Below are 14,294 nucleotides of genomic sequence, written 5' to 3' on the forward strand. Positions count from 1 at the left end.
AAATGACATCTAGATGGATGGAAGGAGCGGCCTAGGGAATTTTTAGGATTTTTTGTTATTTTATTTTTAAAAGTGCTATTAAAATCAATAGTTTTTCATTAATTGGGGTCCTTCCTTTGTGAATCCAAAGAAAAAGTCACAATTCCCACCCATCAGTATGTTGACAGACTTTTGTGTTCCTTTTTCTTAAATAGTTGTACTGATGTGTGAGGAGGGGGTCTGTTCACTTCTCTTCTGCTCTCTGTCTCTCTCTCCGATTACCTGCCCTAGAGCTGGGCTGGGGGGCTGGGCGCTGCCTCACGCGGCCCCTTCCCCAGGGCCATGGCCAGCCATCTCACTGGTGCTGGGGGAAGCGTTTTCTGTGGTGGCTCTGAGCGCCTTCCTGGTGGTGCCTGGTGCTGGCATTGGCACCGCATGCTCTTCCAGGCATTGCTGCAGGCAAGCTGCTGCTCTGCTGTATTTTTTTAGAATGTAGCTTACATGCCACTCTGGCACTGACTCTCCTAGATGATGATACTTTTGGGCATCTATTGCAGAGCAGGTATCTCCACTTAATGCCTTGCTGCGCTCTAGCCAGAGTGGCTAATCTGGAGTAGATCTCACTCTGACTTAAAGCAAACTAAGAAACCCTTTAGGAAGCATTTCCTGGTGTGGAAGGTATGTTCCCCTTTCAAGATCTGTCTTCATTTCTTGCAGTTGAATGTTTTGCACCATATTTTCCCATCTGTTTTCTTTCACTCACTTCAATTCACAGAGTGTTTCAAGTAGGCACTAGAATCTTGGGTGCAGCAAGACAATTTTTCAGATTTCTCTGATGGTTGGAAAGTAGAATTATTCCTGCAAGCATTTGCCTGTTCATTCAGAAAAATAAACTAGTCAGATACCAACAGGGTAAATAATTGTAGCTGTATCTGCTTCCTTGGACTGAATGAAGGTAGAAATAAATAAAAAAAAAGGTATATAAAAAAGGCTTGGCAAAAAGGAAGAAACATGTCTATTTTTATTTATTTGTGGGTGAGGGAGGTGGGGAAAAGATGTCTTTTCCCTCTTTGTTCTTTTAATATTAGGTATCCAGATGATTTCTAGCTTGGAAGTTTGTATTTCTTTTACTGCTGGATTCTTTAACAGGACGTTCCCCAAGTTTACTCCAAAGATTCAGCTGTGCTGGTCAGATTCCAACCAAAGACAAGGTTGTGCTATCTTCTGACTTAAAAAAAACCTTCCTACTACTTGAAAAATACTCCCCTTCCTCCCACCTTACCCAGACTTGAAATTCTGTTGATGCTCACTAATGCTGCAAATTGTATATGGAATACTGATGGGGAAATTTTGTGTAATTTAGTATAAAAGAGGCCTATGGCAATCTGCACGTTTTTGTGGCATATAGGTTTGAGATGAAGAACTTCAGTGTCATGGGGCGGTAGTGGCATGTACTATGAACCTGGCTGGATTCAACTACCCACTCGCTATTGTGTTGTTCGGCTTTCTTATTTTGGGTTTGTTTTTTTTTTTAAATTTCCTCTCCCATTTCTTGCGGGTATTCACTGTGTGAGTTGTTCTTTGTTTTAGTGGAACAGTAAGAATTGTTTTAAGCTTAAAAGAAGTGCTGTACTTAATTCTTGCAGAGAAAAATATTATTGGGCTGAGCTCCTGTCTGCTACTGCTAACTTTGAGCGCTACTCAATATATCCTCACTGCCAGGACAGTTGGCGCCTCGTTAAAAGCCTTTGCAGAGAAGCCAAAGACTCACAGGGGCCAGATCCTCTTCTTGAGTAAATTGAAATAGCTTATAATAACTTCAGGGAGATGTAACTGATTTATGCCAGCTGAGAATCTGGCCCTGATATACCTAGAAACCCCACATCTCTCACTCCCGGACATGTTCCTCCAGATCAGAAGTAAGGCAAGCTGGCCAGGAGAGACAGGGCACATCTGAACTGCTTTACTTGGTATTTTGAACTGTTCTGCTAAGGAGAGAAAGGAGCTTGGTTTACAGGGCTATGAATCTGGCACTAATTTACAGAGGAAAAACTGAAAGGGTACATAAAATTCAGCCATTGATGACAAAATCTCTAATGTTTTCAGTGCTTTTTGTATGGCAGCAGCTTGAGATGTTGCCTTTCTGTTGGTAACATTCAAGAAGCGTAATGCCAAAGCACTTCATTCATGTATTTTAAAGCAGAAAATACGAATGTACACACCTACGTACCTACCTACCAGCGTGCCTCAACGTCTTGTTAATACAGAGGTACTGATGCTTTGTTGTGCTTTTTGCCTTTTAAAATTCTAGCGGTACTCATGAAAAACTTGGGAAAATAAGGGAGTGAAGTGTTAAGAATTTGTCTCACCAACGCAACCGTAATTTTTCTTACTGAGTTTGTAACAAGGCTGGAAGCAAGTGCTGGCTTCACTGCAGTCTGCTGCTTGCCACCTGCCATCCTAGGGGGGATTTGAAGCTGTCCAGTGGAGCCGTGAGGCGATGAAGTTTGGCACGGTTGTTATCTGATGTGACAGAAGATGTGTGTGTTGCAGAGATGTCTGCTCTCAGAAGTGACTTTTGTAGGACATGCTCTTAGAAATGAGGGCTGTCTTCATGCTACGGGGATTGTTGAGCTTCAGGTGGTGCACACTGGTGATCGTCCTGACTTGATGGGCAAGATGGGCAGTGTCACAGAAGTAATCCACGACTTGGAGCATAAGCAAGATCATATGTAGTGTGTGTTGGATGGGCTGTGCGTGGAAATGATCCATTGCTACATTCTTGCCCAGATGTGGGAGCTTCTTTGCTTTACAGGGAAAAAAACCCCATGTTTTCTCACAGAGAAGAAGTGATACTCAAAGAATCCAGTTCCCTGTGGGTTTTAGATATATCCAAAACTAATGGACAAAAAGCCTTATGATAAATGAACAAGGAAAAGGATTTTTCACTTTTTATTTCAAACCTAAGTAAGTACACAGTAATAAATGTGATAAGATGAGGGAAAGAGATACTATGGGCTTTAGTTTCGAGATACTCTATTAATACACCAGTCCTAAGGTTCTTGTTCAGGTACTCCACAGCTTATTCTATTACAGATGATTGTATGGAAAAAAAACCCACCCTCATTTAAATAGCACTGTACTTCATATCAAGCTGTATAAAGTAATACCAGAAAAGGCTGAGGTTAGTCTGAATTGAGTTAAATTTCTCATAAAATCTACTAGAAAATCAAGCTTAAGACTGTGCTTCACTTTACCAAAATTTGGTTTAATTAAAGAATATAAATATTTCTTTTATTTGAATTGTAGAATTAACGTCCACGTGGTGGAGGGTCCACCCCACAGACTGAAAAGGAAGATTTGGATAATGTGGTACATATTGAAAAGCAGTATTTTAGATTTAAGTTGACAGAATGTCAACATTTTAATATATAGATTTCCATTAGCTGAATGAGAGGAAATTATGTAAGGAAAAATGTTTATTTGGGGGTTCAGGGTGTTTTGGAAAATTGAATATATTTATTTTTTTAATTTAAAAATATTGCTTCATCTAGGAATAATTTGCGAACATTCAGAAACAGGACATTGGAAATCAAAAGAATAAATGTGTTTGAGATAAAAGCTTTAAGCATCTAATACTTTAAAAGACTGGGATCCCTCTCTGAAAAGTATGGGGTCCTGCTATGTCTGAAAAGCTTTCTTGTTTAGCATATATTACATGCAGAGTCAGGTTGTGGACTTGTAATGATCTCCACACCTAGGAGCCGTGGTCACCCACCAGCATTCCACTCTGCTATGTGCTGCAGATATAGAACAAAAAATATGTTTTCTGGCCTCAAAACACCTACACATATAATACAATCCATATGTGACTATTTTTCAAAAGTGATTTAGAGAAGCTTATTTTATAGGATGAAGTTTGCTGGACAAATACAAACTTTCATGCCAAATGAGGAAATATCATTTGTCAAGCTAACCTTTTTAAAACTCTTTTCACAATTTTTTTTGATGCATTCTATGCATTTGATGACTATAGAAGAATTTGCCAAGAAAATGAAAGCCACAGAATACCCATGAAAAATTCCGCTGCCCTCATGCATTTGCTTTTCTTTTTCTTCTGTCTCGTGAAGCTGTCGGAGGTGTTCGCTGACATGCTTTGCTTTCAGGGCAGCTCTGAAGCAATGTGATACAAGAAGTGACTCAGCTAAGCAAACTGAGTTTGTGTGAGTATAAGAAGCCCTTACAGTCTGAAGTCTTAACCGGGAATTATGAAAGGAGGCATCTTAGGGGCTCAGTGTGTTATTTGCTTACATATTTCACTCCAGGGATATGACAGCTGTGAAATACTGTTTCCAGTTATGCTGCAAAACTAAAATACTCCCTTCCCACACCTTACTGCTTCCCAACATCTTAGGCAGATTACATACACTTTTAAGGCATGTATAGATATGCTCCCTGGAAGAGGAGTGCTTTCTCCTCCTTGCACTGTGGGGGCTTCTGCACAGCACCTCTAGGGCGTACCATGGCAGCCTAGCAGGTCGGGTAGGTAGCTGGAAGCTAAGAAGTCTAGGCTTGTTTCCTGACTGCTTGTAGCAAAAGGAGTAAGAGAGGCAGGGTGACTATTTTATTATGAAAGGAGATGTGCAAGGCTTTTGTTTTGGTTTGTTTGGGGGTTTTTTATTCCATTGCCCTTTTTTCAAAATTGAAATCTTATCTGTTCTGTTTGTTTTTCCTGGCAATATCCAGGTGAAAATGGAATATCAGATTAAAAAAGTAGCTTTGCAGGAATGAAAGAGCTGAAGCCCTTTTTTTTTGCCTAGACAACAACTTATTTAGATTGTGCAGAACTTCTGCGTTTTGTATCTGAAATCCAGTGTCCCAAAAGCAGCTGCTGTGTTACAGGAAGGAAGTTGCTCTGTGAAGTTGTACTGCTCCAGCACTGGTTAGTGCTCCTCAGAGTTCATACTAATGCAGGTGGGAAGAAACAGAACTCCTCCTCACTGCCATTTTTTATTTAGGTGGTCTCCATGTCAAGAAGAAGAGGTGTAAGAGCCATGAGTGCACCCCGTACACCCTCCTTCATCCTTTACCCTTTTCATTCCCACTGATTTTCTCTTGAGGCCATTTCCCCACCTATAAAACTGCCATAGGGAACAGGCTGTTCAAAGGAGACAGAATAATTTTGGCCTAAATCCTTAAAGCTGGCTTGGTATCAGACTTCCCACAAAGTAAGTTATTTATAAGAGGAGGTGAGAGTTTGACTTAATCTGGGAAAATAAGTAATATTTTTTTTAATTTTCACCTGTTTTATGTCTGTGTGCTTGAATGCATCAGTTTTGAAATGTCTAAATGGTTTTAATGGGGAAGAAGGCCTTTCAATTTCTGTAATTCTCCCCAATAAAAAAAGAAAAAAAGGTGTTTCCAGTGAATACGCCAAGTTTTCACTGTTGTGGACAAAAAAAATCTAAAGGCAGACGAAGACGTGTTTGACCAGTTGTGGTTATCTAAAAGAACTGCTAAAATAAGGCTCCAATTTAGCAGTCTGTTCATTTGCATAGCATTTTAACTATATACAGAAGTGCAAACAGACAGTTAAGTACTTTGGTAAGAGAGGTGGGCTCATACTTCAGTTTTTTGCTAAACTTTGATTCGGTCCGGAATCCTGCAGGGACTTGCCAGATGCTTGACTTTGTTTTCAGTGGGGCTGTTGGAGTGTATAAAATGAGGCACGCACAACAATCCAAGAGGCTTGAGTCAGGCGACCCTTTCTAAAAGACCCAAAAATAATTTATATATACATCTTTCCCCTGTTGAAGGGCATTCTAGTTGACGTGCATATTAGAATGTTAAACTCTACGAACTTAAGAATTAAAAGTACAATACAATAATAATAAAATACAAGAATAGTCTATTTTTTTATCTGTATGGTTACCAAAAATTTACTCTTTCAAAAATTGCCAAAGAAAATCACTTCTGGGAAACTACACAGGCAAGCCTAGGGCCAAATCTCTTGTCTTGATATTTCCAACTGCTCTGTTTTGCTTCTCCTGTTTCCTTGTCAAAAGTATCCTGTTTAGCCTGTTTGGCTAAGGGTAGTTGGATATTTATTCATTGATCTTTCCCTTTCTTACAGTATCTTGAATTCTAATTAGTGTTTCTCAAGTCCTTTTACTTTATTCTCCAAACATAGCTACAACAGACATCACCCTTTCCCTCAGCAGAGCTGTTCAGAGTCATGGGAGAGCTGTCATCGTATGTTCTGGGACTAACCACACTGCCCAGCAATTCTCCATTAGCCGCTTTCATTGACAGTTTGATAAAATAATCTTTTATATATATTTCCCACCCACCCACACAAATAACATGTAATTCAAAGTGCCTGGAAAAGTGTAAAATCACTTGATGTTAGGAGAGGTTCTGTAAATAGGTTCCGGAGCAATCCTCTAGGTGTTTGTAATTAATCAGGCACCAAACACTTGGAGCATTTGGATGCACTTTTAAAAACTCTAAAAATGTAAACAGTTTTCTTTTCCCTCCCCAGGAAGTCTTAATGCACTAAAGACATAAGCGAAGAAGTTAAATTGCAAGTGATCAAGTCAATTACACTTCAGATCAGGCTGTGGCAGGGCTTTTTGGTTCTCAACCAGATGGAACTAGACTCCTTGTAAAGGAGGTATTATTATTTCTTGTCAGGGTTTCAAAGTGAATTCACAGTAAAAAAATACCTATTTTTCCTCTTGATAAATATCATAGAGCACTTAGAGCAAAGAATCCTTGGGAGCTGGCATCACCAAAAGCTATCAGACAGATTAAAAAAAAAAAAAAATCATTGTAGCTATTTCTGACCAAGAAGAAATTAACAGGATATTTTCCTGCAATGTGAGGCAAAGAAGAAATTCTCCTTATTAACGTAGTAAATTCTTGGATTCAGAGTTTATGACTTCTTTTGGCTATGCCTCTCCTTCAGGCTGAATTTTTTACATTGAGACAGTTATTGTGATGTAAAAATGTACTAGCGACAAGTTACAGTGGTTTTACCTTGATATAATTAGTTGAGAGAAATCCAAACAAGGGCATGAGTTATCTGGAGGCAGAAGGCACTTTTTTATCCACCAGAGGCAGGACAATTTGTTTAGAAACCTCTGCACATTAAGGGGGAGGTGACTGCTATAACCAGGTGTTATACTATATTTGTTTGTGTGTGTGTATATATATATATATAAAAAACAATATATATATATATATTTGTGTGTGTGTGTGTATATATATAAAAAAAAACAATATATATATATTTGTTTGTGTGTATATATATATATATATATAAAAAACCCAAAACCTTCCTAGATATAGGAAAACCGCCATAACCAAATGTGACTTCTTTGTCTCTAATGTAAAGAAGTACTTTGTAAGACCAAGTACTTTGAGGTTTTAGTATCTCAAATCAAATTGTTTGTTTTATCTGGGGTCCAGATCCCTCTTGCTTTCCATATACTACCACCAGGTTCTCGAAAAGCCTTGAAAACCCCTTCAGTATTTGCCACTGCATTTTTTACTAGGGAGAACTCCACCTGAAATCACCTTGAGAATTATTCCTGCTGGTGTGGAGACAAAGACTCTGTCTTGGCTTCAGTGCTGAAAATGCTTATAACGAGACATGTCTTGCTATAAGGAGATGCTGTGTTAGCAACACTGACAGCATCCCTCAGGATCGCTGGAGCTCTTGGTCAGCAAACTTACACATGACAATGACTGCAAGATCAAATTTGTCACTGTAGTGCTAATAGCGAAGTGCTAAGAAAGCGGGGGCTTTAAATGCTTCTTTTTCAACTGATGCAAAATGATCTAAAGGTATTCTTTACATTATTAGAAGAAAGAATGTACAGTCACATAAATGAATTGCTCATTTACGAGTCTTGCTAAATGCAACATACTTCCGATTATTTCGGTAGCAGCCAGATGCATGTAATTTTCTTGAAAGAATAATACATTAACAATGAGTGAAAGGCAGCTTGCATTGTTTCAGGAATCATAAAAGAAAAGGTTGTGGTGCCTGTCTGTTCACTGGGGATGTTCAAACCTGTGTCTCCTGCACCTCCAGAGGTGCAGCCACTCCGCCACGAGGCAGGAGCCTGACGGTGTGAGAGGACTCTGCACCTCCCCGCCGAGGCTGTGACAGCTCGGAACCGATTGCATCCACACACAGCCAAATCAAGCCATCTGCTAGGGAGGATGGGGGAGGGTGCTTGGATTGTTTTCGCCATGCTCTAAGTCTACTCTGTGTTTTGATTCAGTGCTGGCTAGCTACCCAGGCACTCCTTGAGGGCTAGCTAGAGCCCAGGTGTAACCCTGACATTCCTCATGTTCACCCTGCCCTACTAAGCACTAGATGACAAATCTGTGTTTGTTCTCGATCCCCTTCGCTGGTGCCATTAGAGCCTTGATTCTTTTGCCATACCTCATCCAGACTCTTTTTTTTTTTTTTCTTTTTCTTTTTTTTTTTTTTTTATTTAAACCGTCTACTCCTGTGGTGCTATTTTGAGCAATGCCTGGTCCTGTAGGCATCTGTGAGGTCGGTCCTTTACCAGGCTCGTTCCCCCAGGGAATATAGGGGAGGAATTGGCAAGTTTGTGGATTCAGGTTGTGTTCAGGACTGAGATAGATACAGAGCCGTGCATTCACCAAGTTTCAAACAGTCCTAGGTGTGCACAGGAGTAGAAGTTTTGGTGCCTGAGGTATGTCATTGATAAGAAAATGGAGCTGTGCATAGAGTTGAGCTACCTAAGGATCAGGCAAGGGAGGCAGGGTTTGAGGATCACGTGCTTGGACTTTGGTGTTTGTATTGCACACAAATCCAGCTGTGGGCACTGAAGCCATAGCGGAGCTGGTCCTCGACCTGTTTGCAACTGTTCGCCCATCTATTAATTGGAAATAAGTCCCAGCTTTGTAAACCGCCAGATTAAAAACCTGGTCCAGACATACAACAAAACAGACACGAAGCATTTTTAACAAGCAACCGGTATTTTAGGGGCAGACTACGAAGGCCTGATCTTCAAATATGTGGATGATGCTTGTCCTTTTAACAGCTCATAGGTTGCTTCCGGGAACATGAAAGCACAGCAGGAAATAGCTGATATAGTTAGAAATTACTAAACTACTAAAGCAGAAGATAACTGATAAAAAAACTTGCTTTTTTTAACTGTGTGCACACAATGTAACCTGTGCATGCGCAGACCCCTGAGGCACCCGAGTCCTAGGGTTGTTTGGGAATTCAACCAATAGCCAGGTCTGCGCATAAACTATGACAGCAGAACTTATCTGTTACAACAACATCTTTTTAAAAACTTACTTAAATCAGTTATGACTATTTTTTAAAGTGATAAATGGTTTATGCAGCATTAAAAATAAGTTTCTTACTTGGATTGCAGTAACACAGCTTTAAAGCCCATAAATCTTACAGCCATTGCACTGCCGATCGGAGTCACTTAAAGTTTTGCAATTGAGTTAGTCAGTGTTTGCAGCATTGTTAAAAAAAAATTAACCCATGGTGAATTATGACTGTTTCTCTGGATGACCTGACTTGTTCTTTCATGAATCTGTTTTCTCCATTTTGAAATATAAAATGCCACAGCGTGGTATTTTATTTCCCAATGTAGAAAGGTGTTCTATGTTAGGATGAGGAGTCAGGCCCATATTTCCCCATAGGGGCTATCCCACTTGAATTTCAGCCACTTTTAAAGGACTTTGGGGCATTCATATGTAGATAATGCACTGAAGAACTGCTAGGGTTATATTGTTTTGTTTCTCAGGATAAAGAATTAATTAAAAGAGGCTAAAACTCAATTCAGCATCAAAGCTGTATGCATATTCTGTGGTCTACGAAAGTCATATGCCCAGACCTAAAACCCCCTATCATCTATAACGGAGATCTTTGGTGGCTCCCAGGAAAGTTAAACTGTCATATTGTGGTTAGGTTCAAAACAAATATCTGCAATAAAAGTAGTCAGTGTTTATACATTTAAAATCAGGGTTTAATGGTCTGTAAATGAGTGACACCGGTTAGGGAACGAGGGAGAGTTTGAGGCTAGTGGCAAATAGCACATTATTTTTCTTTGTGCTTTCTCCTTTGCCTCACTCAGTTTACAATGAAATTTAGCCACCAACTCCCACCACTGTTTTTCTTGGAGAGCAGAGCAGGATGAAGAAACACAGTGATTAAATGTAAAAGACACCCATGCATTGCAATAGGAGCTGGATTCCACGTGTTTTGGTAACAAGAACCATAGGAAAAAATAAAAAGAGGTGACTCAGGTCTACCTAATCTTTGAAGTCTGAAGACATTCTCAATTCCTACCGTTTCTGATCCCTTCTCCACCTCTGCCCCACACAGAAAAAGAGACCTTGTTAGTCAAACAGGAAATTTTTTTAAGCTCTTTTAGTTCCAATTGGAAATGCTGCTGTCATGACACTCACATCATTTAAAGTTTGTTATGCGCCCATGTGTTGCACACATGGCTAGCAGCTCTTCCAGCCGTCAGGATCCCTGTAATCACAGCAAAGCAGTTAGCATCATAAATAAAGCAAATACGAACTGGTACTACATACTTCCTTCTCATGGTGAATTAAGATGATGAACTGGAGTTCGATGCCATTCTTCACCTAACAGCAAAAGGCTTGAGCGTGGTAGACTTGGACATGCAGGTACTTGGAAAACGATTCCTTTGACCCTATTGTTGTCTCATATTTGAAAATCTTGTCTTGGGACCCTATCCTGTGCCAGTCAGCCGTATTTGTGATTCATGGGGCTCTTCATGATGGCAATTCCTCTTTCTTCTTCTACATTTCCTTTTAGCTTTTATTTAGTTTGCATGTAAGTATCTTATTGTCAGTGGCTGCCCACTTTAAGGGAGCTTGTAGTCTTTGCTCCTGGTTGGAGTCTGCCTTTGGCTCTAGGTACCACAAATAAGTAAACCTTTTAAGGGACACAGTCATTCTTTATTTAAAAAGAAGACTTCTTATTTGAGTTAATTCTTGAACATTATACTTATTTAAGAGCATTGAAGGTAATTGCATGACTTCAGACAAACCTAAATTTTTAAGTGTACATGTGGCAATGGATTTGATATGTTCTGGTTTTTTTGCATCTGTCTTTTCTTTAAGGCATACCAGATTGCCAATCTATTTGTATCAAGCACGGAAGAAATGTAAACCAATCTTAATTGTCAGCTCCAGTAGCCTGAAACCTTGGATTCAGGTGTTTCAAAATTGGAAGATAATGTCTTCTGATTCCCTGATAGCCTTGATAGCTTCTGACTTGCACGGACAGGTACGTCAAATCATAGTGTACTTGGCTAATAAAACAGTGAACACACTCTTCTCCCACATGGGTCATGTGAAACTGTACTTTCCTTGTATATTGTAAGTTTTTCTGCGGTCATGGTACCATCTTCTGAATCTGCCTGCCTTCCCCTTCTCTTTCCATAAATCTAAGTCTTACGACCTTGACTGAAAAGGTATCTTTGAACTCTCTATCCTAATGATCCAGCATTCCAGACTTGCATGTAAAAAAAGAAGCACTTGCGTAAAAATTATTTCACAGAAGAAGCATTACAGCATTATAGCTGAGGTTAGAATTGGTTTAGTGAGCTTACCAGCAAAAAGGCCAGAAGATTCCAAGTTTGTTTTGGGTTGGTGTTCTTGTAGGCTTCTCCCAACAAATTTAAGTGTTCAAAAAATAGTTATTGTACAGCATGAAAATGAAAATAAAGACTTTTCAACACTTGCACACAGCTACTGCTTAGAAGCCTGATTTGAGGGCATGGACTCAAGTCTCGTCTTCATCATCAAAAAAATACTTGTCTTCATCCCCAACTCCTTACATTTGGAAACAAAGGGCCTTGAGTGTTACTTTGCCCTTAACGAAGCCAAAAACTTGACTTGGTAGTCATCTTTCTGCCTGTGTCCTTCATCAGTTTAACAGATGAAGATATGCTTCATCGTATTTTGATAAAATAAGCTTCAGATCAGCTTTACTTACAGTCCTGTAGGTGACTCTCAGGACTCTTGACATCAGGTTCCCAGAACTAGTTCCAGGTTTCTTTGGTTTGCTCGTGACTTGCTGAATAGATTAGCAGCATGGTTTTGTTAGGTGAATGCAAATGTGCCAATAAAAAGAAGCGTATCACTATTTCCCCTTCTAAATAATTCACTAAGCACTTTTATATTACTTTTTTCTGTGGGTTGACATCTTTATATTCTTTACTACCGAGCTTATTATATGACTGAATCATCTTTTTAAAAGTGTATGTTAGTGTATGCATGCGCGTGCACACACAGATGGAATCCCAGAGGAAGTTTTGTATCGCAAATGAAATACTATAATCTGTTCGGTTACACAGGGCTTTTTTGAACTAGGGTCATAAATATTTCTTTACCAGACAAAACCAATGTTGCATGGCAATATACTTTATTCTGTATAGCTTCTTTTAAGCACATTGTGTCTCAGATACGTTAGAGGCAATTAACACACTTGCAGATTTTAAAATAATCTAAAAAGGTTTTAATATAATGAAAATTCTAAACAATAGTAATATACATGCTCCTTAATTCACATGCGCTGTAAATGTAAAAGGGTGACTACACCTGTAAGAGCTGAGCAGCTATTGACATTCTTCTAAATACTGTTTTGGTGGAATGAGCTCTTAGTGAGGGGGGCAGCTGGTATCTTTGTTCATCGATTCTGAAAGACCAGCACTGTGATGACTCTTCCTAGATATCCATGTTAGGACTGTTGTCGGAGCAGTAGGAGGGACAACTTTTTCTTGCTTGGCCTTTGGGTTTTTTTTTATATGGGCTACCAGTCCCAGTACAGAAAGGCAGCCCTACTATGGAATTGAAATTAGAATAATTAATGTCATTATTACAGCATAATAACTATATTTTATTAATATTTCACAACAGTGCTTTCGAGTCTTCCTGGTGAAACACTCAAGCTGCCTGATGGACTCAGCAGATGGCTGCTCACCACCACGCGTTTGATTCCTTCCAGCAGACAGTTCCTGTAAGACACATCATGGTATTGTGCAGTGTAAAGGGGATTTTTTGCTTGCATTTAAAGACAAAACATCTCTAAATTGTGTAATTTTTCCTTTGCCTGCTCTGTCCAGATCCCTCTTCTGGTCAGTTTGCAGTGCCAGATTATTGTATCTCCACTCAGGGGGGGTAGTAACCTAACATGCCTCAAGAAATCAGATGTGGCATTTCTGATACCATTAAGCAAGCAATACTTCTTTGCCCATCCCTTTTTAAGCCCCCCCATTTACTGTACACACCACTTTTTATTATGTGCTGGTTCTTACTAAGAGCTTAAAAAATGAAATAAATTGCCTTCGTGGTTGCTTCATTTTTGTGATTAAAATGGATTTTACTGGAGCTAGCAAGGACAGAATGTATCTCAGATGACTTCAAAAGCATCAATAAGACAGTTGAGAATCTGAAGAAACACCAGTTTCTGAGGAATGGAAATTAGCCTCTGACCAACTGGAAGCCTTGTGGCAGCGCCAGCGGCTGGCGGTGGGGTTAGGTGGAACGAACAACCATTTCACATCCTCTGGGCTGCTGAGCATCAGTGGGTTCCGATCTCAGATTCATGCTGTGATACGCAGTTTTTCCTGCTTTTAGAGACAACCTCTCCAACTCTCAGTACCCGTGTGAAGGCTAAGCAGGAGTGCAGATAAAAAGAGTAAGCTTAATAAGCAGAGAATAAGAGTTGTCTCACATGAACAGCTGGATCACTCCCATCCCATTCCAGGCGCCAGAAGTGAAAGAAGCTCTGCAATTCACACAAACTCAATTTCATGTCATGTGTGAGTATAAACCCCACTGCATTACACACTATTTAGTTTTCTCTTCCAGAATTTTTTTAAAGAGGAAACAGGATGAAAGACATGATAGTTCAGCCTAGAATGTTACCGAGTTTTGCAACCTACGGATGAATGACGTGAGAGGACTGACTCTCTGCATACGTAATTTATTACAAATCACTAAGTGCTGGGATAGAACTAGCAAATGCCATACGCAGCAGTATTTGTGCCATGCTGTTAACTTTAATCTTACGTAGCTAGTAGCTAGAACCTTTAGTTTCTGCTTTTTCTAAGGGGTCATCGTTATTTTACTGTGTCTTTCTATAGGGCGGGGAAGGAAGCAACATTTTTCTCCCACAGATTTGAAGTTCAGAGCTGTAAGCTAATGCTGTTTTCTGGAATTCCAACAGCCCATGCACATAGCTTGAAATATTTCAGATGCACCCTGACAATTAC

This window comes from Falco cherrug, chromosome 7 (genome assembly GCF_023634085.1).
Source record: "Falco cherrug isolate bFalChe1 chromosome 7, bFalChe1.pri, whole genome shotgun sequence".
Lineage (NCBI taxonomy): Eukaryota > Metazoa > Chordata > Aves > Falconiformes > Falconidae > Falco > Falco cherrug.